This window comes from Amphiprion ocellaris, chromosome 21 (genome assembly GCF_022539595.1).
Source record: "Amphiprion ocellaris isolate individual 3 ecotype Okinawa chromosome 21, ASM2253959v1, whole genome shotgun sequence".
Taxonomy (NCBI): Eukaryota; Metazoa; Chordata; class Actinopteri; family Pomacentridae; genus Amphiprion; species Amphiprion ocellaris.
In genome coordinates, this window is record NC_072786.1 from 13668567 (window position 1) to 13691983 (window position 23417).

Consider the following 23417-nt stretch of genomic DNA (forward strand, 5'->3'; position numbering starts at 1 on the left):
AGAAAATTATACTGAATATAATAGCCTGTGTCTTAGGTTGATAAATTTACTGAACAGGTGAACACAGCAGCTATTTTTAATGCCCTAAGTGAAAACTGTGTCACTCAGTTTTTCACACACTGAAAAACAACTTACTAGTAGAATTTAACCATGTAACAGAAAAGATGATTTTATCAATTTTCCGATTTTTTTTTCTAATAACTATCAAAAACTATGCTGAGTACGATTGTCCCAGTGCAGTTACAGTGTGGAATTAATTATATTTGTCTCTGCTGTTGTGCGTTCAGTGATAATTGAGACCCAGTTCTATAGTTGGCAGCAGACTCTGAGGGGTTTTACTGAGAGAGTGCGAATCATCAAGCAGATTACCAAAACAAAGTGTTTCGGCCATCCAGTCGGGCCTCCAGCGCACAAACACTCGGCCTCTTAATGTTGCAGGACCGACGTGACGCAGGTGGAACATACTTTGCTCCTGAAGTGGATGATATGGACCATCAAGTATGGGAATCTGGGAGGAGCGATTTATTGGAAAGTCTGCTTTGGTCAATTCCAGTAAGTTGCCATGGCACAGGGCCGACTCACTTTGACGCCCCCGTCCCCGTTTTTCGACCCACTGACTTGTCTGCACAGGAAATAGTTGTGGTTTTAGTACAGATGACTCAAGAATGGGAATGATTGTAGTGTATTTTAACCCCCCTAAAGGATCCGGCATCACAGAGAGCATTTTTCTTAGAATCACACAATGAATCAATAAGCTAAGACAGTTTTTAGCCATGATGTCTGCTTGATATCTTATGAGACATCACTTTCTTAAAATAACCCAGTTTTGATTTTTGAGAAAACTGCTCACTTTTTCACACCATCACAAGCTACAACACCTCACTTGTTTTTAGTCACACAGAAACAAATGGCTCCAGAAATGGCGTTCTCAGACTGTCGGTCAGTCCAGAAGTTTAGTCCAGAAACAACTGGATGAACTGCTTTTAAATTCTGCACAGACATGTATGATTATCAGAGGATAAACATTAATGGTTTCAGTTGATCCCTTTGCTGCTTCTCTACCACCACCAGCAGGTCGAATCAAGGCGTTTGATTGGTTATTGGCCAGTTATTACATCTGATATTCAGCATTTGAGTTGAAAAAAAGGTATTTCAAAAGAGTTTCTTTGCTTGAGTTTGTGCTGTTGATGTTCGGTTTTACTGCTGATGTTTATCAGTTTCAAATGATTTATTAATAACAATCTGTGTGAGCTTTTATCAGTTGAAACCCACTATATTTATCTAGCTATTCATTTATCTGTCTATCAAGAGATAATATAAATTAGAGGATTTTATACATACATTAAAGAATAGCAATTTAATATAAATTAGAGACTTTAACCGTTAAATTTGAGGATTTCTATGTAGAAAATCATCTAATTTATGTGATCTCTGTTTATATTTTCATACTTTTTATATTTAATAGGTTATTTGCACAGGTGAAAAGACAAAAGATGTTATGAAATCCAAATCTAGACTTCTAAGCTGATCTGAATCAAATCGTAAACTGTATGCAGCTTTGTTTTGCAGATGCAGTGTTAAAGTAAAGTACAACTACATATGGCAAATTTCTTTTGCTGATGCACTGTACTGTACCTGCACATTTCCATATTTGTTCTCTTCATGGATTATGTGCTATTTCATTAATTTCAACTTAACTCCTTTTGGGTGAGTTGTAGACAAAAGCAATTCCATAACCATATGTTCAGCAAAAACACACAGAATCTCTTGGAATTGATGAAATACCCTCCCAGATGTAATAGTTGCTCTTGCTTTTTTCTCCCTCCCTGCGTCATCTCCAGTAGCCTGAATGAAAAAAACCCAAAACAAACTATACTGTTGCCAGTCCTACCAGCAGCGCAAATGACTGGAACAGGATTTGTTTTCTGCTGACTGAACCCAAATCACGTCAAATCTCTTTCATGAGTCGGCAATTAAATTTAATCACATCGCTGAGTTGAAACAAAATACGTGTCAGCGCTTGGCAAAAACACTGAGAATATAAACGCAGGGCAGATCTTTCAAAAGGCCGAAAACCAAGAATAACAAGCTGGTCCTCAAAGAGCATATTTTATATCAAACCAGACACTGAACCTCTCATGTTCGTTGCTTTTTACTGTAACTTAGAGCCCGATACGTCACAGGGAGGAGACTACCGGTATGAATTTGATAATTTAACGGAATAAACCGCCTGTAAACTCATTCTGTTCCCCGTTGGGACTTGTGAAAACTTTACAGGAGCATTTTTTAAAATTTAGATTCAGCTTTTGTTTGTCTTTGTGGTGGAGCTGCAGAGTGTGTTGCAGTTCTCCATACATCCTCTGGAGGGCTATACTCACCCATAGATTAAATAGGAGCAGTTTGTTTGGAGTAGGTCTCGGCACGGCATGATATTCTGCCTTTCTTATTCTTTTCCTTTTAAGCCTTCAAGGACCTGCAATGCAACATCTCGTGCATTTAAGATCTTGAATTATTTATCTCTTCTACTTTGAATTACAATGTATTTCAAGCAAGCAGTTGATATTTCCCGGAGGTTTCTCATGGGTTGTTTGAATATATTCACCTTTTAACCTTTCCAGCAAATCCCTCTTTTTCTTTCTTTAAACTTCTGTGTTTTTCTTATTGCATCCTCTTGTCATTATTCTAGTAATATTCTTTGACAAATATGTTGGCTGATCCAAAATTGAATTTTTTTCATCTTTGTTGATGAATATGAATACGTTAAAAGAAAAATTACTGCATATCACACTTAAAATAAAGCAGATAATGCAGACATTTTACTCCATATTGAATTACATGAAGGCTCTGATACTGAAAACAGATACTGTGCGGTAATACGAGACAAAAATAAATCCATTTTCCACTGTCTTTAGCCTGTGGTTACAGATTTAATTTACTCCATTACAAGTGGAAGAGGAGCAAAAGTGCATCCACCAACCCACATCCCTCGCTGATGACATGGATGAGGCACTGCCCTATTTCCCAGGGCGATGTGTGACACAAATTGCGGGTCGTGATTTAACCGGGAATCTCTAGCTCTGATCTGAAGGTCAGTCAGAGATTTGTTAGGTCAATTAATGGACGCAAGGGCCCAGCCTAGCGAAAACATGTCACCCGCATTAGTCCGTTTGATACTGTAGACACCCAAAAGGCAGCAAGAGCCAATGATTTAGTGTGGGATTTGTTGCCATTGGATTAAAAATAGACAGAAAAGGTGTATTTGTGCTTAATATATAAAGAAATTATCAATAGTTGCACATTATAAATCAGAATCTCATCATTTGTTCATTTTTTTACCAAGTGATAAGCAATATAGTTATAGTAGTAATGTATTTAGTAATATTTGTTTATGAATCCTGCAAAAACACACATGAAACAGTGTAGAGACGTGTTAAGATTTGTTTGACTATATTAGACAGACCATAAGACAAGGCAGTGTTTAATATTAATTTTATTTCAGTTTTATGCAACAAGGCACAACATGTGAGAGCAAATGTCCACCTTACATTCATGGAAACAGCAGCAGCTGCTTTAGAGTGAAGCGAGGAAGTGAATTTAAATAAAATGAATAAAAATTGAGCGTGTGTGACCGCACAGAAGCTGTTGAGTAGAAGCGGCAATAATAGGAAAGACGAAAGTGTAAAAAGACGCTGAGATGGAAAGGGATGGTCAATGAGGGCCAAATTCTTCTGCATAATATCATCCAACATGTGCTCCGGAGAGGACGTCACATGTACTCGTTGTGTACTGTATGTACAGTACAGACATCCCTGAGTGATGGAAGTTAAGTAAAGTGGCCTTGTCAGCGCACAAAAAAGTGCCTCGGGTTTTGGCGTACAAAAACTACATTGTGAAGGCTCATGGGTTTGGATAAATAATCCTATTTATGTAACACAGAGTACGTCAAAGGCTTGAAGCTACACGTCCATTTTACTCAGCGTGTTTATTGGCTGTCGACATCCTGTTGATGTAGTTTCTAGGGGCACTTCTATAAATGTCTGGCCTGCTGATGACATTCCATTCATATTTTTGCTGCTTGATTTCACACACAGTTACTCCTATGACATAACGTATTGTTAGTAGTAGTCCGCATGCTTTACATTCACGCTCATTACGACACAGCACACTTTAAAAAAAAAAAAAAGCGGATCTAAGATGATGCAAAATCACTGAAAATAGACAACAGAATGTACTTAAAAATGCATGAAGACAGTGTATTAATGGCAGATTTTAGAGTAACATCCAAGTGCATTCATTCATAAAGCAAAGAAAGCAATATTTGCATCATATGACACAAGGAATGCAGAATTTTCCTCATGCATTGCAGGTACAAAATGTTAGAAATCGCACTGGGGCTATTGTCCGGTTTGGTCTCCCAACTATCCAGAGCAGAAAGAACTTACATGTAGCTATATAACGTGTCACAAATGTACAAATCCTGTCTTTTGCCTTTTGTTCAGGGGGTTCCTCTCCCTTAACCCGTTGTGTGAGATTCTGTGACACTTCAAGATCCTCATTTCGAGAGTGAGATTCTTTTTCACCCACACAAATCTATGGAAACAGCATCTACTTTTAACTCAGTTCCCCTATAGAAAGAATTTGTATATTTTGTCTGTTCAAAACGTATCTACACTGCCTGGTGTATTGAAATTGTCAAAGGTTCATCCTGTCTGTGTTTTCCTAAATAGCAAATCTGATATTAAGTGACTTCAGGAAGTGTTGCTTTACACTTCTCAATCCGGAGTGGAGCTGAGTAAAACTGCTGTCTGTTTCTTACTATAATAAGATTCTTTCCAATTGGATTGTTCTCAGGTTACCTGCTCTGGTCTATTCTGCCATATCCTGTATTATGCTTCTCAAAGGCTTCCAGTTTACAAAAAAGAATCATATTCTTGCATTTCACAAGCCACACTAGCCTTTGACAAGCTCGGATTGTCAAGAACCATAAAGAAACTTGCAAATGAACAGTGTCCTCACTCTGAATCAGCACCAGAGATGAGAGATGCCCCATCAGGGAGACGGAAAGTGAGATTTCTGCTTTCAGCTGCCAGAATCCAGTGCAGATACTTTTTGGGGTAAGGGCTTCCTGGCTACTGCCTTAGGAACAGCAAGCCCAGACCGCAAAAAGACCCACAAAGGACAAAAAGGTGGATCCTGGGATCTTGTGTCAACATTATCAGCACCTGTAGAAGAAGAAAAAGAACCTTTAGCTCATCTGGTGCATTCAGTGACTTTCTAAAGTGGGTAGTTTCAAATATAAGAGACAGCCAAGGCACACCTTCCTCAAGAAGTTCTGCATAATACCATAAAATGTATGCATCTACGTAACGATTCTTTTAATAACAATCTTTCTCCATTTGCTTGTCAGCCTTTCTTAAATATACCTATAAATATATGAATATATTGTGCAAAAATCCCTGAAAAAGACACAACATTTGCAATTTGTACCCTTTAACAGCAAAATAATTTTTAAATCAGAAGAAGTCTGGATAAACAAACAGCAGTTCAGTTCATCGCCAGGTTATGGTCAGTAAACTAACACCTTTTGCCTCCCTGCTTTATGGTTACATGTTCACACACCTCAGAATTAATGAAATTTTGTTCTACACATCCAAGTGCATGTCAATAATTTGAGACCTCAATCTATGACTGAAGATTTAGATCTAAAAATGAAACACACATGGGATAAAACTATAACCAGACATGCTAAAAACAATCAATGATAAAGACACAAATGCTAGAATTCGATTAGAATTTTCAGGGTTAATTAGACTTCAGCAGAGCTGAATTTACGCAGCATCTTAACTGGATGTTAAACTGAGATTTTTAGTTAGTTAATGAACACAGTATTAACTTTGATGTCTGATCACACCCATATAATTTCCAGCACACATACAATGTTATCTGCAGCAGAGTAATCACCTCATGTTGTAGTTAAACAAAGTGTGTTACAGTCCTTCAGCTGATCATTGGTTTGGACTTCACCAAACTTCACCTGTTTTTAATCTATTCTTCTTTTCCTCCAGTTTACACCAGCAGCAACATGGTAAACATCCAGTGCAGACATGACTCTGCATTTCACAGGTTTAGACTGAGTAACTGCACATTTTAAATAGGTAAATGTAGTTCCCTTCCCACCTGCAGAATATACTGCAATTTCTGGTGAATTCTATTAAGCAAATTTGACACTGCCACTAGGTTTAGAGATTAATTGAAACACCTTTTTAAAATTTTTTTTGTTCAAATAAGATCAGTGAATACTTCAGCTGACTTACATAGAAACTTTCTACGTCAGACTGGACTATACACCAAAATATTTAGATTTAAAAGATCATCAAGACCTACTAACGCGCACATATGCAGCTTGTGAATAAGACGCACCATCTCCTGGAATCAGACTTTATTTGCCGACTTTTTTGGGTCATTTTTTAACATTACGAAGTATCGCACACTCTGCTTTCCCAAATTCTTTCATATGTGGAATAAATTGTGACTCTGTCTGCAACCAGAAGCCCGATCTGCCTTAAGGACTGAAACATGCTTGATAACATTCTTAAGCAGCGCAGGACTTCGAGGATCTCCTCTAATGAAGCACAGATCCCATTTCCTTTGTTCTGTCTCTGAAAGAACAAAAAGAAGAAGCTGCCATTTTCCCTCAGAGAGATCTGATGAACGCTGTACATGCAACATCTTGACGGCTCTTTCCTGAAGATTTAAGAGCTCCTGATGTTACAACAATAAAAGGTTAAGCAAGCTTGTGATGTCCAGTCTGAGCAACATGGAGCCCATGTTACTGAGAAAGAAGATGTCCTCCACACAGACAGTGAAAGTGTCAGTCACTGCGAACCTGGTTTGGTCTTTGATGTCTTTGGTGCATTTTAAAAGAGCAACATTGTCACAGCTTTGTGATGATGAAAGAGGTGTGCAACCATCTTGTTCTCCACTTTGGTCCATCAGGCCACAGTGATACAAACTTGGCATCTTCACCTGGTCCTTTCACCTGAGGAAACTTCGGTGTTGGCGTCACATTGACCTCTTTGCACTTCAGGGAGCTGATCCAGTCCAGTTTTTAACTTCTTTGGGTGATAAAACCCCATAATCTGCTACAGACTCACCAAACCATCACCACATTCAAGATATTCAGCCTCTGTTAACTCTGCAGCGACTGCGGCACGAGACGATCTCACTCAGAAGAGCACTGCCACGCGTTTTCCTTAGATTGAGAGAAAATACCTCCAAAAACATTTTCCTTTCAATTCGGTTTGTCAGAAGGAAGTTTGGTGCTCATGTATCCACCCACTAACAGGATGTCTGAATTGAACATTTTAATGTAGCTTGTTTCCTGAAATTAAATACTAAGCTCCAGTTATGTGAACTTCTTCAACTTATCTGTCGTGGTGGAGTGCTAGTAAATATATCTACTGAAAAATCACTGATCTGTAGTTTAGATAAAATACTGCACCAAATCCCACCCAAACTATCTGAAATGATCACAGCCGTGATGCACACCAGTGTGGTGTGAGATCTAGGTGAACTGTTTTTGCAAACCTAGCCATTCGCTCTTCATCACATATGTAAAAATAACCTGTAAATGATTGTTTCCATCATTTATCCACCTTCACTCACAGGAATCAGCACCACTGTGAGCAGCAGTAATAAATCTCTGACATTCAAGATAATTCAAAACTCCACTTCATCGACTTCAAACATGTCTGAACTGTGAGACCATGTTAAAACCACTGATCTACATAAAAGCTCTAAAAGGTTGTATAAGGCAATTAAACCACAGACATGCAAAAATAACATCCCTAAGTACACTCCATCAAATCACATGATTCCTTTGCCAGATTTGGATCCGAACACGCTGTAGTAAAGCATGATATGACTCTAGAAGTGTGTTCGAAAGGCTCCACAGGATAATCAGGAAATATGAAACATTAATCTGCCTCAATCAGAAAACAGCCTCCATATGTGTCAGCACGAAGAAGATGGTAGGAAACATGTAATGTGTAGCTGCATCTTTTTCACTGTGTGCATTCAGACATACAGGTAGTTCCTCTAAACAGCCTTCCTTGCCACGCCTTTATCAGAACAAAATATTCGCCCTCAAAGCCATCACCTGCTGAAGCTCTAAACTGCTGAAGGCTACAAATCATATGAGGTGATAACAAGAACTATACATACATATCATAATCTTTTTTTTTACATTTATTAATGACACAGTGTGACAAAATGCTGCTTAACACAAATTTCTGTCTATCATCCTGTACCTTATTTCACAGTTTATGTTTAAATGTCTGAGGTTTTGATCAGTGGAGCTTTTTTCGGTGTCTTCTGTGCACTTTTATGTGAGGTTTAGATTGCTGTTCTAACTTTGAGTGAGGGACATTTGTTACAAATTGCTGCTCTTATTAATAAAATGCACCTTTTATAACAAACAGACTAAACAAAAGACATATCACTGTCATTTCTGGGAATGGTAAGGCTGTATACTTTAAAAGATAATACTATGGTGAATATAAACATTCACATTACAGGGAAGGACTTGCCACACCTCCTACTTTGTTCCATACTTTCACAGTTTTCATGAACGAAAATAGAGTTAATGTCAAAGCTAGTGATGCGATGTAGTCTAAAAGCTCCTTTTGATCATTAAATTAATCTAAGAAATTCACCTGGCCCCTACATTTGACCTCTTACTTGAACATAACACTTGCAAATGTGAATTGTTCACATCAGGTCTTGCTCATAAACCCTTTTAGAAAGAAATTCTGCATCAGAAACCAAGATCCGGCTCAACTCCAGTCTAGAAACGACAAAGATCCTGCAACCAAAGGAGCCAAACTACAAGTGTAAATCCATCCAATGCGCAGGCCTACATCATACAATTTCATGCTCCAGTAAAGAACAAGTTCACGAAAAAGGGTTTTAAAAAATGGGGAGCTTTTTTTTGTCTTTAGTGGTGTGCCCATGGAGCAGGCGTGCACAGCACACGACCACATCTGGGGCCTTTTTGCATGTACATGGGTGTTACATCAAGCCCAGGGCGGATAGGGACCAGCAGACTGGACCATCTGCACACGTAGGCATCTGCCACACTTACCTCACCACATGCGTCATATGTGGAGGGTGGAGGGGTTGAGGGGGGGAAGGAAAAAAAAGTGTCACAATTCCTGCTCTTCTCTAAATGTGTCCTACTTTGTCCCATATTCAGCTAACCTTGTTAGAAACTGATGGAGGCTTTGGATTCTTTGTGGCGAATCAAAAAAAAGTGGTGTGTTGCTCCAATTATCGCAGGTGTGCAGGAGGCCCCTTTACGCGTGTAAAGCTCTGGTTTTTTTTGTTTTTTGTTTTTAGAGAAGTTGCAGAGGTAGGTTCACTTTTTCCAGTATAGAAAGATCGGGTCCAGTCAGTGTTCAGAGAAGCTCCCTTTAAAAAAAAAGAAAAGAAAAGCTGCGAGGAGAGGCACTCTCCATGGTCCTGAAATACACCGAGAGCTGCCCGTGGTGCTGGATGTGAAGCTGATCCGTGCGCCGGTGAACGCCCTGCACTGGAGCCCAGATTTGGAGGAAACAGAGGAGGTGGGGGGAAAAGTGGAATTAAATTGTGGATGACAGACATAAAGACAAAATCATAGCACAGATTAGAAGACAAAAATCAAGGGAAAAAAAAACAGCTGACCCATCCACATCTTTATGGGGGGAGGTAAAGGGGGCATCACGATGGGATACGGATGAATTGATCGTGCGTAAATTGGCACTTGTTGCGAGTGGGCATAAAAAAAATAAAAGAAAAGAAAAAAAAGCCCGTGTGTGCGTGTAATCCAAAGAAGTAACGGTACTTATTCTTGGTTCCACGCGCACGACTGCCCCCCCACCACACACACACACACACACACACACACACACACACACACACACACACACACACACACACACACACACACACACACACACACACACACACTATGAAAAGTAGCCTCTTGGCAAACCACGATGATCAGCCAGCTCCATTTCTATACATAGCTCCAATGAAATCCACCGGTTTATTTTACCCGAATTGATGCGAGATGTTGCGTTTGATGGGGTTGATTTGCACAATTTAGACGCCGCTGCTGCTCGCAAGTATCCTCCTTTTCCCCCCTATGGTGTTTCCAAGATTTGTTACAGCCAGTCTCTGAGAATTGCAATTAAAGATAGTAAAAAAAAAATGCATCGCCCGTCGCTGCACACACTCTGAATATAGCTGTATGGATGGATGCAGAATCGGTGTTGCATCGTTAGACGGAGCACGTCCACCGACTGCGGTTATAACGGGAAAGAATTTGCAATCAACTCGTTGGAAGTGAACGCGAAGACACTTTTTTTTTTTTAGTTTATTCTAATTTTCCTCGTTCCTCTCTTTCTGTCTCTCTCATCATTCACACATCAGCACGTCTCACCGGCCACTCACGCTTCACCGTCCAACTCGGATGGAGAGGATAAATTTCTCAATGGCTCCCTATATATTTATATATATACACACACACATGCACTGTCTCTATAAGAACACAACGACAGCTTTGTTGTCTCCACACAGTTCAACAATAAAAGAGGATAATAATAAAAATAGAAACGGGCTCACCCAGTCGTCACCGATCCGAGGGAAGCGTACATCCTATTTTTTTCTTCTTCCTCTTCCTCCCCCCCACTTCTTTTTCCCCCCTCCAATAATCCCTGGGAATTTGAACGGCACCCATTGATATGCAGCAGTAAGGGTCCCCCCCCACCTCACCTCCATCCACCACCACCATCCCTCCACCTCCACCCATTCTCCTCCTCCTCCTCCCCCCTTTTCCATCATTCCTCTCTTCACCAGACGTCGCTCGCATTGCCTCCCATTCATCTCGCCTCTGTATTTCTTTTCTTTTTCTTTTCTTTTTTTTTGTTTTTCCTGTGCATTCCCCCCTCCACCCACCCCACCTCCCTTAATCTTAATCCATTTCGTCCTCCTCCCCTCCTCTCCCGGAAAATGCTGCAAAACCTCTAATGGAAGCCACTCAATTCCTCCAGTCTGCTTCTTGCTGGTGACCTGCATTGACGTCATTGCGTCATTAGGTTTCCCCTGGAAACACGGGAGAGCCAAAAATAGAAACGCATTAATTCAAACCCAGGGCTTGGAGAGGGGGGTGGGGGAGGAGGGGTGCTGGGGGTAAAAGGGGTAGTTGAGGCGAGGGCTGATTCGGGGCGACTATTTCTTTCTATCAATCCATACTCTAACCCCCCCACCCCCCACCCAAACACACACCTTCCTCATTGGTTTCCCTTCACCGCTCACTGATTTCCACCTCAACACACTCCAGCTCCTTTAAAATATTATAGTAAATTATTTTGTTTGTTTTTTTTTCTATCTTCTTTGGCTCTTTTAGCAGCAGTGTTCTGTTTACATACCTTCTCTGTGTTTCTGCGCTACAAAAGCACCATTTTTAAGTGATATTTTAAGAGCATTATCACATGTGGAAGGTTATTTTACTCCATATTTTCATATGATATGTAATTTCTGTCTGCTGAGAATGTATATTAGGCTTCATGGAGCCCTAAGAGCACTAGAGATCTGTAGATTAACATGCTATTGTGTTTGAGGACTGTTGTGACACGCTTTATTTAACACTAAAATATAGTATTTTTGTAGTGGTTTTTGTGGAGCATAAGGTATTCAGTGGTGAGTTTACAGGCACATTTTAAAATAAGAATAATATATATCTTTAAAATAATAACATTATGGATATAATGAAACTGAAACAGCATATATTATCTATCTATCTATCTATCTATCTATCTATCTATCTATCTATCTATCTATCTATCTATCTATCTATCTATCTATCTATCTATCTATCTATCTATCTATCTAGACTTTAAGTGTGTCTTACTCATGAGTTTTTCTTGATCTTATTTGTGATTATTTTATTATCTTTGCATTATCATATTAATAATGTATTCTTCATCTTAAAAAGATCTTATTGTCGTTTATGCTTTTATGATAACATTTGTTGATCTTTGAAGCATGTATCGTCAACAGAGTGACTTCGAGAATAAAAAAGAAAAGGGGAAAATATCTTGTCGGATCCCTGTTCCTGCCACACAAAGTGATTAGTTTAAATATGCAAGCAAAAACTCAAATAACAGTCTCAAACCCAGAGAATGTGAATTTTACAAGTGTAATGTGTAAGTTTTGTCTCCCCCCTTTGTCAGTGAGAGTAACATGCATGCTGATGACACATGCCTCGCTGATGATCACTTTCTTTTTTAGCTTGTAATCTTTCTGCCTCAGCTTCTTTTTCATGTGAAGCACTGGAAATTTTTCTTAGACACTCTTTAGGTTTTTCCACCAGACTCCTAGTACCTGTAGCCTACTCCATTTCCGTTGCTGCAGTTGCTCCCCCGTTTAGCTGTAACAACGAAACCATTGCTGGTTGATGTAAAATGCAACACCATAGAGTGAATGTCACCACAGGAACCAGATTTAAAACTCAGGTTTACTTTAAAATACAGAAAGATTTACCTGGCAGTGACAGGCCTAATCAGCTTTGAGTGAACCTGTTTGATGTTTATTTACATGTAAAATGTATGCACTTGAGCTTTATTTTTACCATTTATTTGGTGTGTTTATGATGCCTTGGACATTGGATGCAGATTAAATCAGTAACTTAGTTGTTGGGAACTAAGGCTGCATCCATTTTAATTCATTTTCTCTTTTGGCTTTTTAAAGTGAAAACTACCTTTTTGCACACAAGCGTGATTTCATAAATAACCGATTTACTTACCACTATTACTTATTAACATGTCTCAAAATATATATCACCTGCCCATTTAAATTTATTGGGCATGCAGGTGCCGACGTAAAGATGATCAAGGGGTTGGTTGCTCTGTAGAATACAACAAAGGAAAAGAAGCAATGGTGAAAAGTAAGACCAGAGATTTCATTAATTTCACAACAGCTGCTAGCATAGACAACAAAGACTGCAGTTGATTATGTATGTTGTATTAGATGCAGCCACTGGTAGTCATGGCTGATATCTTTGTTTTCTTCTGCAAAACAGTCATGTGATAGTAGTTTGTTGAATCAGGGACCAACCTATGTGCTGTCTCCAAAAATGTAAAATGCAGTCACGACGGTTTTAAACTGAAACAGAATAAGCAGCATTTCCAAAGTCTCAGCTTTTGGGCTCTAAAACACTGCAGTACTGTTGATGGTGAGATGTTAAAATTTAACATACACTACAGCTCAAAAGTTTGGGGTCACCCAGACAATTTCATGTTTTCCATGAAAACTCACACTTTTATTCATGTGCTAACATAACTGCACAAGGGTTTTCTAATCATCAATTAGCCTTTCAACACCATTAGCTAACACAATGTAGCATTAGAACACAGGAGTGATGGTTGCTGGAAATGTTCCTCTGTACCCCTATGGAGATATTCTATTAAAAATCAGCTGTTTCCAGCTAGAATAGTCATTTACCACATTAACAATGTCTAGACTGGATTTATGATTAATGTTATCTTCATTGAAAAACATGCTTTTCTTTCAAAAATAAGGACATTTCTAAGTGACCTCAAACTTTTGAATGGTAGTGTAAGTTACACATAAATTAAAAAAATCAATTAATACATATCGTGGATGTAGCCTAAGCACCTAGTACATAGACTGTATTTTAAGATGGATGTTCCCTCTGGGTCTGAAAAGCAAAGCCAACATGGAAGCGCCTTAAACCTGCATTCTCTCTAATGGTCAGCAGGGGGCAACTCTTTTAGTTGCAAAAGAAGCCAGATTATATAGAAGTCTTTGACGAAATTATCCTACACTCACTTCTCACTCGGTATTCTGATGAGTCTGTGATCTCATTTGCTAATTTCAAGTCTCCTTCAGTACAGCAAGATGTTTGTTTTATATATTATGTTTCCATTTAGGGCCAAACGTGTGATAAAGCAGGGTATTTTTTTAGGGCAGGACTATCTTGTGATGGACATGTAAGGGTGTGTGTAGTGTTCCTAAATTCTCAGTCAAATCCATCACTTGCTTTTTGTTTGCACTTGGTTTCAAAAGACCAGGATGCCAAAGACCAAATGCCAATCTGGAGTTGGACAGTTCACATACAAGTGGATGAAATCACAGTGGCTCTTTCCATCTTTTTTACTTAGTCTACGCCCTAAGAGCATCGCTAAAAAGCAATATCACAATTTAAAAAACTACTGTGTCTGCCACCAAGCTCATATTATTATTTATACAGGATACGCATTTCAATATATGTGCACATTTATTTTTTACCTTGTATTGCACAACTGGGCTATTGGAAAAACAATGTGTGAATAAGTCACTATTGTAAAAAAAAAAAACAACAACAACAACAAAAGAAAAACAGTGGTAGTTTTTCAGAAGATTCTTTCCCGTATTTTGGAAATGTACAAACATATCATTAAAAAAAATAAACTGTCTAATGTAAAATAACATTTAAAACCTGTAACTGATAATAGCATAAAATTTCCATTTTGATTTCACAAAAAATTCCTGATAATTTAAAAGATAAAGCTGTTAAATTCAAATTAGATTTTTCAAAATATTGTTTAAAATATTTTTGAATATATTTTTAAAACTAGATACTATTAGTGACAGTTAACAGAAAAGGACAGATTGGTTCGGTCTTTTTTTACATCGATTTATTTTTTAACTGAGTGATATCTTGAGTAATTACACAGATTTTCACAACAAAATTAAAGCTAGAAAATGACTGATTTTATTCATGGAAAATTGCTATATTTTATGAGATGGTTTTCTGTTATTTCACAGTATTTTTCGAGCCCCAGCTGCCAGAATATTACAGTTTATTTATCGCTTTCTTACAGTACACCTCAATGCATGCATAACAGATCAACCCTCTGATTACAACAAAGCACACAAACATGTCTGCGAAATATGGAAAATAGCACTTCTTTAAAGTTCGAGGCCAGTTTCTGCCACTTGTTCAACTTTTACCTTCACTTTAGAGGAAGGAGATTCCACGTGGCTGTGAAAAGGGGGGCAAAGTAAATGTGGGAAGCAGCTGTGTGGCATTCATTCATTGTTCTCTCATTCATGCAGTCATTCATGTAGTTCTCTTCTTAATCCATTCACATATCCAGGGCAGCCACCTTTCCAGTGACGCACGGCCCTCCTCCCATTTAATCGCTTTAGCTTCATCTATCTGCTCTGATGTTCGAGATCAAGTGACACGCGGCGCAGCGTGCACCCGCTCTCCCTCCCCACCATCCCCTCCTTCAGTGCGCGCTCCCCCGCTCACATTCAGGCACGTGCACACGCTCCCGCCTCGTGACGCCCAGCTGGAGGCACGCGCACCGGCACATGAGCGGTGATGCTGCATTCACGCTGCTGTGGCCTTAAAGCCTAAAGAAAGAAAGAAAGAAAGAAAGAGAAAGGGAAGGAGGGGAAGACCAGCAGCGCCAGGCATCGCGAGATGATGGTGGACTGCAATGGCAAACTTCCCGCGGTTGCTAAGGTGATTTCCCTAAACAGTTAATTCTATCGCCCACAATCGGTGCGAGTGTGTGACTGCTCATTTTCACTATTTTAATTAGCATTCGCTTCGGTTGTGGCCAAAATTCGCAGTACAGCAGGTGCTACTGCCAAATAGTAATAATCATTAAAAGTAGTTATGCCAAATAAAAATCCAAAAAAGCAAACACCTCTTGAGATTTGTTGTAATGGAGTTATCTTAATCATCACTGATTAAACCAAATCCAGTTATATTTTTGAAAATAAGTCCATCATTGAATCATCATTATTGTTTCAGTGGAATATGTTATATTAAGTGAAGTCTACACGATAAACAGAGTTCAACAGTTTCTGTGTTGTGGCTTAAAAGACCCCCTCCAGTCAAGATCAAGCCTTTCTTTTTTTTTTTTTTTTTTTTTACCTCGTTAGCATGTTCGTGTTTTCATATGACAGAAGCCATGTAATGAGCCTAATAAGCAGTCAACACCATGGCTGCACATTTCTGCTACAAAATTGCACCAGTGACTGTCTCAAAAACACAAATTCAGACTTCCTGGGTTACATACTGAATAACACAAGATATCCCCGTTAGCTTTTAGGGTGGGACTTTCTGTGTCATTATTCTTCTTCAGAACTGGATATCAGCTCGAAAATGTACGGCTGAATTACTCCAGTATTATAACTTGCCATTGAGTTGTTTTGGGTAGTTTCACAGTGTTCTCGAGCTGCAGCGACTGGGTTTTATAAATCTGAATATTCTACAGGAAGAAGCAGTGTAGAGTTACATCCAAGCCATTTTAAGGCAGGAAGGGATTCTAAATATGTAACTTTGAGTCACAAAGAGGAATTTTAGGAGTTAAATTCGTAACAGGAGATAGACTTTAATGCCACATTGTGTATATTCATTATAGATTTGCTTTTATTTATTTCAGAGAAGATTCCTCTGAGATATTCCTCTAACTCCAAAGGAAGTAGTGAACAATGAAAAGAACAACCTATTGGTCTGTTTGGCTACTTTTAAGGCAACTAATGAGAGGGATTTCTGCAAAGTCAACAGTTGTTGCCACTTTCAGATTGCCTGCTGTTTGGAACTAGAGAGCGTCCAATCCCAGAGTTGTCACTGTTTTCTCTTGGATTATTCTACCTAAATGGAGCAGATCGCTTTATGGGTTCAGTGCCATAACTTATTGCTTGTTACTGACATTCCCTCTTACCTTCGCGCCTGCAGCTGTAGGCTTTTCTGTATCCTTTGAGTTCCGCTTTGTGCTGCACTCCCTATTAGCCACCATGGTCTAAGCAGCAGCAAATGCTTACCTGTTTTTGCAAGTGTAAAGGCAACATCTCTGTTATCCCCATAGACAATATGTGCAATCAGTGTCCAGGATATTGGACTGAGAGAAAATACATATTTCTGAGCAGAAACAATTAAGTCTTGAATCATACCGCCATATCATTTATTTGTCTAAATCCTTTGACTTTTTTGATGCCCACAAGTAAAGGTCTATGTTCCAACCCTCACCTATGATCATGAGGTCTGGGTAGAGACCAAAAGAATTTGATGGCAGATAGAAGCAACCAAAACAGGTGGCCAGGCTCAGCCTTTTAGGAGGTTGAACAACCAAAGAGAGTGTAGAGTAGCATTGCTGCTCCTGTGCTTTAAAAGGAACCGGCTAAGGTGGTTTGGATATCTGATTAGGATGTCTCCTGGGTGGCTTTCTTTGGAGGTGTTTTGGACGGTTCCAACTGGGAGGAGACCCTGTGGTAGACCCAGGAGGGATTACATAGTTCATGAGACCTGGAACACCTCTGGATCCCCCAGGAGGACCTGGAAAATGTTGCTGGGGAGAGGACGTCTGGAATGACCTGCTTAGTGTGCTGCAACCACAACCCAACTGCAGATACAGTTGAATCCTACTGGGGGCCGCTATGGCACAGGTGTTAGAGCAGGTAGTCCACTAATCACAAGGTTAGCAGATTGATCCCCGACCCCTGTAAGGCCATAGTGTCCTTTGGCTTAACACTGAACCCCTGGTTGCCCCCAGTGTCAGGTTTGTACCTTGCACAGCAGCTCTACCACCATCGGTGTGTTAATGGGAGAATGAGAAACACACTGTAAATCAGCTTGTAACCCAAGGTTAAAAAAACACTAAGTGTAAACTCTTTATCATTTCTGTCAAAGAATAAAATTAATTATCTATGTAGATCATATAACAGGGCAGACCCGTTCCACTTAGGCCACCTTTGGGTTTTAATAGGATTCCAAGTACCAGGGTGGTCATGACAATTACAATACCATACCAGTATTCCTATCTTCATCATTCATTGTGAACAGTAAATTAATATAGGCTTAATTTGGAGTAAACTGCTAGATAAAAAGCACAAAAGTAAGTAGAATGTTGTAACCTTATTTGGTTTTAAAACATTTTTCATTTCACCTGGTGTGAGTAATAAAACTTTGAAGTATCTGATCTGATATGAGTTCTGATAGTTGTTGACCATAAAGTGAACCTTTAACTAACAGGAGGTAGTGAGTATTGAGGAATGTCTTTTCGGCTCCAGAAATCCTATGTTATGTTGACCTTGGAGTCCACTGTTAACCTATTGCTGATTTGTAATCCTTAGGAATGCACAGAAGGGGAGTCTTGTCTGAGGAGTTATCATTCTTTAGTGGGGATGTAAACCAGATGCTGTAATTCTATACGTTTTCAGAAGGTATAAAAACTGACCGTTGGTCTTTGTTCGAGGAGGATCATTGGGCGACATCCTTCCAGACAACTTCTGTCTGTATGATACTGTTCTTTCTTTTAATAAAGTTCTTATTAAGAAAGTCAGTGTCAACGGGCGTTTCTTCTCCACCTGCACATCACGGACATCAGAGAAACAACGACAACTTTGAGCCACCTTTATATGGTCGGTCAAATGTCAAGGAGCTGCGTAGATAATCACCAACTGTCAATAAAGGTTATTCAAAACCTGATTGGATGTTGCTTAATTGTGTAATGCTGTACACCTGTTCAGTTGGCCAGAGGAAACAACTGCATTTGCAACATCTTCAATTTAATTTCTATCAACCTGTCATCTGTTTGTGCCTCGATACTGTTCTACTACAGGCAAGAAGGACTGTCGTTGTCTTTTTATTTCTCTGAATTGACCCGTTAATCCACAGTTAATGACTTATTCTTACCGCTAGTAATGCGAATGGCGGTGAACAAATCACGATATAATTAAGGGATAACACTGTCCATGTTCATTAAACTTTAACAGTAGTGATAAAACGTTGGTTTACAACATGAGTATATTGTACACCAACGTTAAATGCGGTTAAGGTAGCGTAAGAGCCGGTTTGTTAGCCAGCGCTAACTAAAGACGACACGTTATGGCTACATTTAGCCAGGCTAACGTTAGCTTAAAACACTATTTAAAGCTAACGCCGCTCCAAACAAAATGTAAGTTGTTAGCTAGCTGCTAGCTAAAATGTATTATATTACACAGCGGTTGTGGGGCATTTTAGCTATTTGAAAAACATTTCTGCTTTGTAAAGGTCACATTTTGTAGTAGTAAGATTCGGTGTTTTATACAACTAAAGTGACAGTGGGTGTTTATTCATTATAGGTGATTTCATGTACCATATTTGATCGCAGCTTGGATTACCCCTCAGAGGTTTCTGCTACTGAGCTGAACGTTCCCGGAGGACCTGCCTCGTTAAGATGTGGACATTTCGGGTATGTTGAGAATGCATGCATGTCAAAGTTTGGCAGTACCGGGACAGCAATGCAAAAGTTTGATAAAATCACCATTTATTCTGGTATTGATAAAGTCGAGATAGCGTATTCATTCCCCCAATACCAGTTTGTGCATATTCAATACGTACCTCGGAACCGTTTGCAAGCACTGGTTTCGCGTAGGACTGGTCGGAGTGGGACCTATTTGTTATATACATCTGTTACTATGATTATATATCTATGTTCTATGTGTAATAGATAAGTTAACTATTTCCGTTTATTTTAGCAACAGCTGGAAAGCAAAAACACACAAAAAGTTTTTATTTAGTTGTAAATAAATTCAGGCGTCAAGGGGTTATAAAATTCAGTTGTTGGTGAGATTGTCAGGAAGTGAAATTTAAGTGATTTTTGTGGTTGAAGTTTGTGAAGATGTCTTTTGAATTTGACATGTTTTAATATATTTGTGCGTAAATACAACTTTCTCATCAGCCCACATTAATATGAAGTGAAATAGTATCATATTGCATATATTGCCATACCGGTTGTAGTTTTAAAATATGGAAAGTTAAAGAACGTTGATTTACAGAGTCTTGTTGAAAAAGTCTTGTATAGCCAGACCTTTTTCCAGCACATGATGGTCTGGCTGCATCTCATTGTGAATCTGCTGTTGGAGGAGAAAACTGACTTGTTTGTGTTACTTTAAAGCAATCACAATCACATTGGGCAGAGCTAAGGCAAAAATGCAGCAACAGTGTCCCCTCAAAACATGATGGAGGAATTATTGTAGCGGAAGACTTGCATGATTATACCAGCAGTCATGCAGTCATGCGAGTCAGTCTTCCATACTGGAACAATGCCTGTTTTGGCTGTCAGGTTCCAAGATACAGCATCCTGGAAGCAAAGTTGCATTGTATTTTGATGCCGTAGTATTTTTTTTGCTGACTACATTCTTAGGCGTTTTTCTTTATTGGTTATAATGGTGCTTTGACTTTCCACAACCCCAAACCCCCTTAGTTCACTGTTATGTAATAGAATTTTTTAAAAAAATGCCTGATACCCATTATTAGTAATGAAGGAGATTGATAATCAATAGTTAAAAGGGAAAATCTTGCTGTCGAAATGTAGTGTAACGCTGTCTCCGCTGTCTTCTTTATTGAGATGCTCCTCAATATTTTAACACTAATGTTTTACTGTATATAAGCTATTATATGAGTGAGTAACACAAGTGAGCCAAAGCAGTACATTTTTACATGTAATTATTTTGTTTGGGAATTGGTGTAAATAACAACAACAACAAAAACCCCTCAACCCCGATAATTGAAAAACTACTGAACATCAGATCTGTTTTTCTGCTCGGTAGATAATTGATCGACCTCTTTTATGTAACCTTACTGGCCTCTAATATAACATATTCAAATCAGAACACAAAATTGATTGAGATTTGATGCTTTTCTTGCATTAAGGAGCAAAATAAGAGATATAAAATGCTGTCTGTATCACAGGCCCCCCTCAGGTGTCTTTGGAGTGCCTTTAATGAGGTCATCTTTTTCGTTTACACTAACAATTGGCAAAATCTATGATACAGATTTGCATCATCATGTTCTTTCAGGGGAAATCAAAGTTCCATGCTGAAGTGCTTTTCGTTTTTTTATTTAGTTTTACTGCTGCTGCTTTTTAAATTAAAAAAAAAAATCTTATATACAGTATACAGATTTCTTGAGCATCTTGACAGGGATCATGATGGCTGTCCACAAGGTAACTAGCTGCATCTGTTTGTTTGACTTCTCTTTGTTTTGGAGTCACTGCTGTCAGGAGTAGAGATGAAACCCTTGTAAAAATGCTGTGGTGTGAGTCTTTGTAATGTATTCGATGAAATTAGAGCTGAGTGTGTTTATGTCGGGATCAAATGTAGAGCAGAATTAATTTGTTGGCCCCTTAACCAAAATAACCTGAAAGGGATAGAATATTTAATTTCTGGTACTAGGGGTTAAAAATTATTAAATAATCCATCTACAGAAAACATTTTCACCTTCCTATCTTTAATGACAGTGGTGGTTTGGTCACACTATTTTAACACTTCTTACAGTCCTCATTGCCACGATGACGCTATCTGTACGCTTTAGAGATCAAAGCATAAATGTATGCTTCTCATTCACTCACATTTAGACTGGCTATATTAGAAGTGCTAGATGAAAACACCAGTTAGCTAAATGCAATTTTTTCTCACCTCACCCCATTAGCTCAGTCAATATCTAATCTTCCTCTTCCTTCTTCTGATGTTTCTATTGATTCCCCAGACAAGTTTTGCCATGCTCCTTAGCATGTGTATTAATGATCTATCGCTTTCTCTCCCTTTGTTTCACACACAAGCAACTGCTGTTCTGCTCGGTCACAGACACTCTGACAGGGCTCCATGTGTGAGGAAGTGTGTTTGAGGGTTAGCAGCTGAGCTGTTGAAATATCGAGCAGATGGAAACTGACGAAAAATTAATCCAGTTGTGCAAAAGTGCCTGGTTTGAGACATGCGTTGCTTTCGAGGAATGTCAAATCGAGGGTGTCTGGGCAAAATAAGAGAACATGGTTTTTGCCCTTAAGCAGACTGTCAAATTGCAGTTAACTCACCATGGGCACTGACCTGGAGGACAGGCAACAGCCAGGTGGTTGCACTGCACCACAGCACACTGCACTAACTGCTGATGCCATCTGCTGGCCAAAAGTGTTAACTACAGACACTGTTCATATCCAATGCCTTTCTGCGGTCTGTTCAAGCGTTTCGAATACCATGATAATCCTTTCCCTGCCATCTCTGCATCATTTTTGGCTTTCAAGAATCATCAGTGCTCTTGCACCAAATTTAAAGTATGCGAACAGATGCATCTACCATGCTCCTTATAGGATTGGTGTATGTCTCGTTAATTTGTACTAAATTATCACTGCTAGTGGCAAATGAGCTGTCACAGAGAAGGCAGTATTCAAAGTCTGACATCAAGCGTTTGAAATATTGAGCAAATGAAACACAATTTGCTCCAAGAGTATTATGAAATGATGTCTGGTCTCTCTGTAATTCAAGATCTAATCCCAGTTGCTGCATTTATGAATGAATGAGCCTTATCACCCCTTGGTAGTTTTTGCCTCTTTGGAATTTAAATGTATGCAAAGATCAAAGCCATCCTTCAGGAGGCAGAGGTGGTGCAATAAGCAGAAACCCCAAGACACAGCAGCCCCTTTTCTACTGTAACTCAGTTGCAGCCTTCTCAGCACAGAGCAGCAGGTTGCTACTGCAAATCTCCACCAGGGGGCAGAAGTGCTCAGGGATGTTTTTTTTTTCTTCCATCCCTCTTTCCCTAATCACTTTGTCTTCAGCGGTTTGTCTGTCTGCTCAGGTAACTATGGATTTGCACATGCATGCAAATACACACACAGCTGCTCACACACTCAGAACTACATATGAATATTGATTTCCTTTGGGAGAATCATGATGTTTACATGCAGATGTACATGTTTAAAAATGCCTGTACAGGCATCACATTATGGCTGCTCCTGAGCCTGGGATGACATTGCAGGTACTCTCTGATCACAACTTCACATTGCACTTGTATGTAGCCCTGAAGTGACTTCACAAGGTCACGACCTCCTTGCCCCCCCACCACTGAGCTTCACTGCTGCACTGCATTATCAATGTTCAGCTGCAGCACACAGTCCTTCACAGCTACACATCTACCCACTTCCTATTGACACCAGACTGTTAATGACTGTTCTTATTAATTTCACAGGGAGGCAATCAAACAAAGTCTTATCTGGGGGTTGCAGCAGATGTCTGGTGTAACCTTCGAAATATTTCCAAATGGACCCTTGGAAGGGTGGCCACAACCTTGGTGTTGGGAGGATGAAATTAACAGGGGAGAGCGTGAGCAATAAGGCCCGAGTCAGTAAGTTGTATGCAAAGACAGTCAAGAAAACATGAGTGTATGAGATGTAGGGAGAGTGTAAAATTGAGAGAGGGAGGGCAGGCTGATATCAAAGAGGCCTTTGTTCAAGTCTCCCCCAGTAGCTGTATGAGGATCAGAGCCAGAGAGCAGAGGACCTTGAGAGGGGGAATTGAATGCTTACGATGCAGAACTCTAT

General features: G+C 39.4%; 1 protein-coding gene and 1 long non-coding RNA gene across 2 annotated transcripts in view; one reads left to right on the forward strand and one right to left on the reverse strand.

The window, feature by feature from the left end:
- The window catches only part of LOC111578152 (uncharacterized), a 150685-nt gene that overhangs the window by 16451 nt on the left and 110817 nt on the right, over window positions 1-23417 (forward strand). The gene's annotated exons all lie outside the window — the stretch shown is intronic.
- On the reverse strand, window positions 3473-10800 carry LOC129347932 (uncharacterized). The gene is made up of 2 exons (XR_008600282.1): window positions 10663-10800; window positions 3473-9589 (listed from the first exon to the last, which is right to left on the reverse strand). It is a non-coding gene; the product is annotated as an uncharacterized LOC129347932 (long non-coding RNA).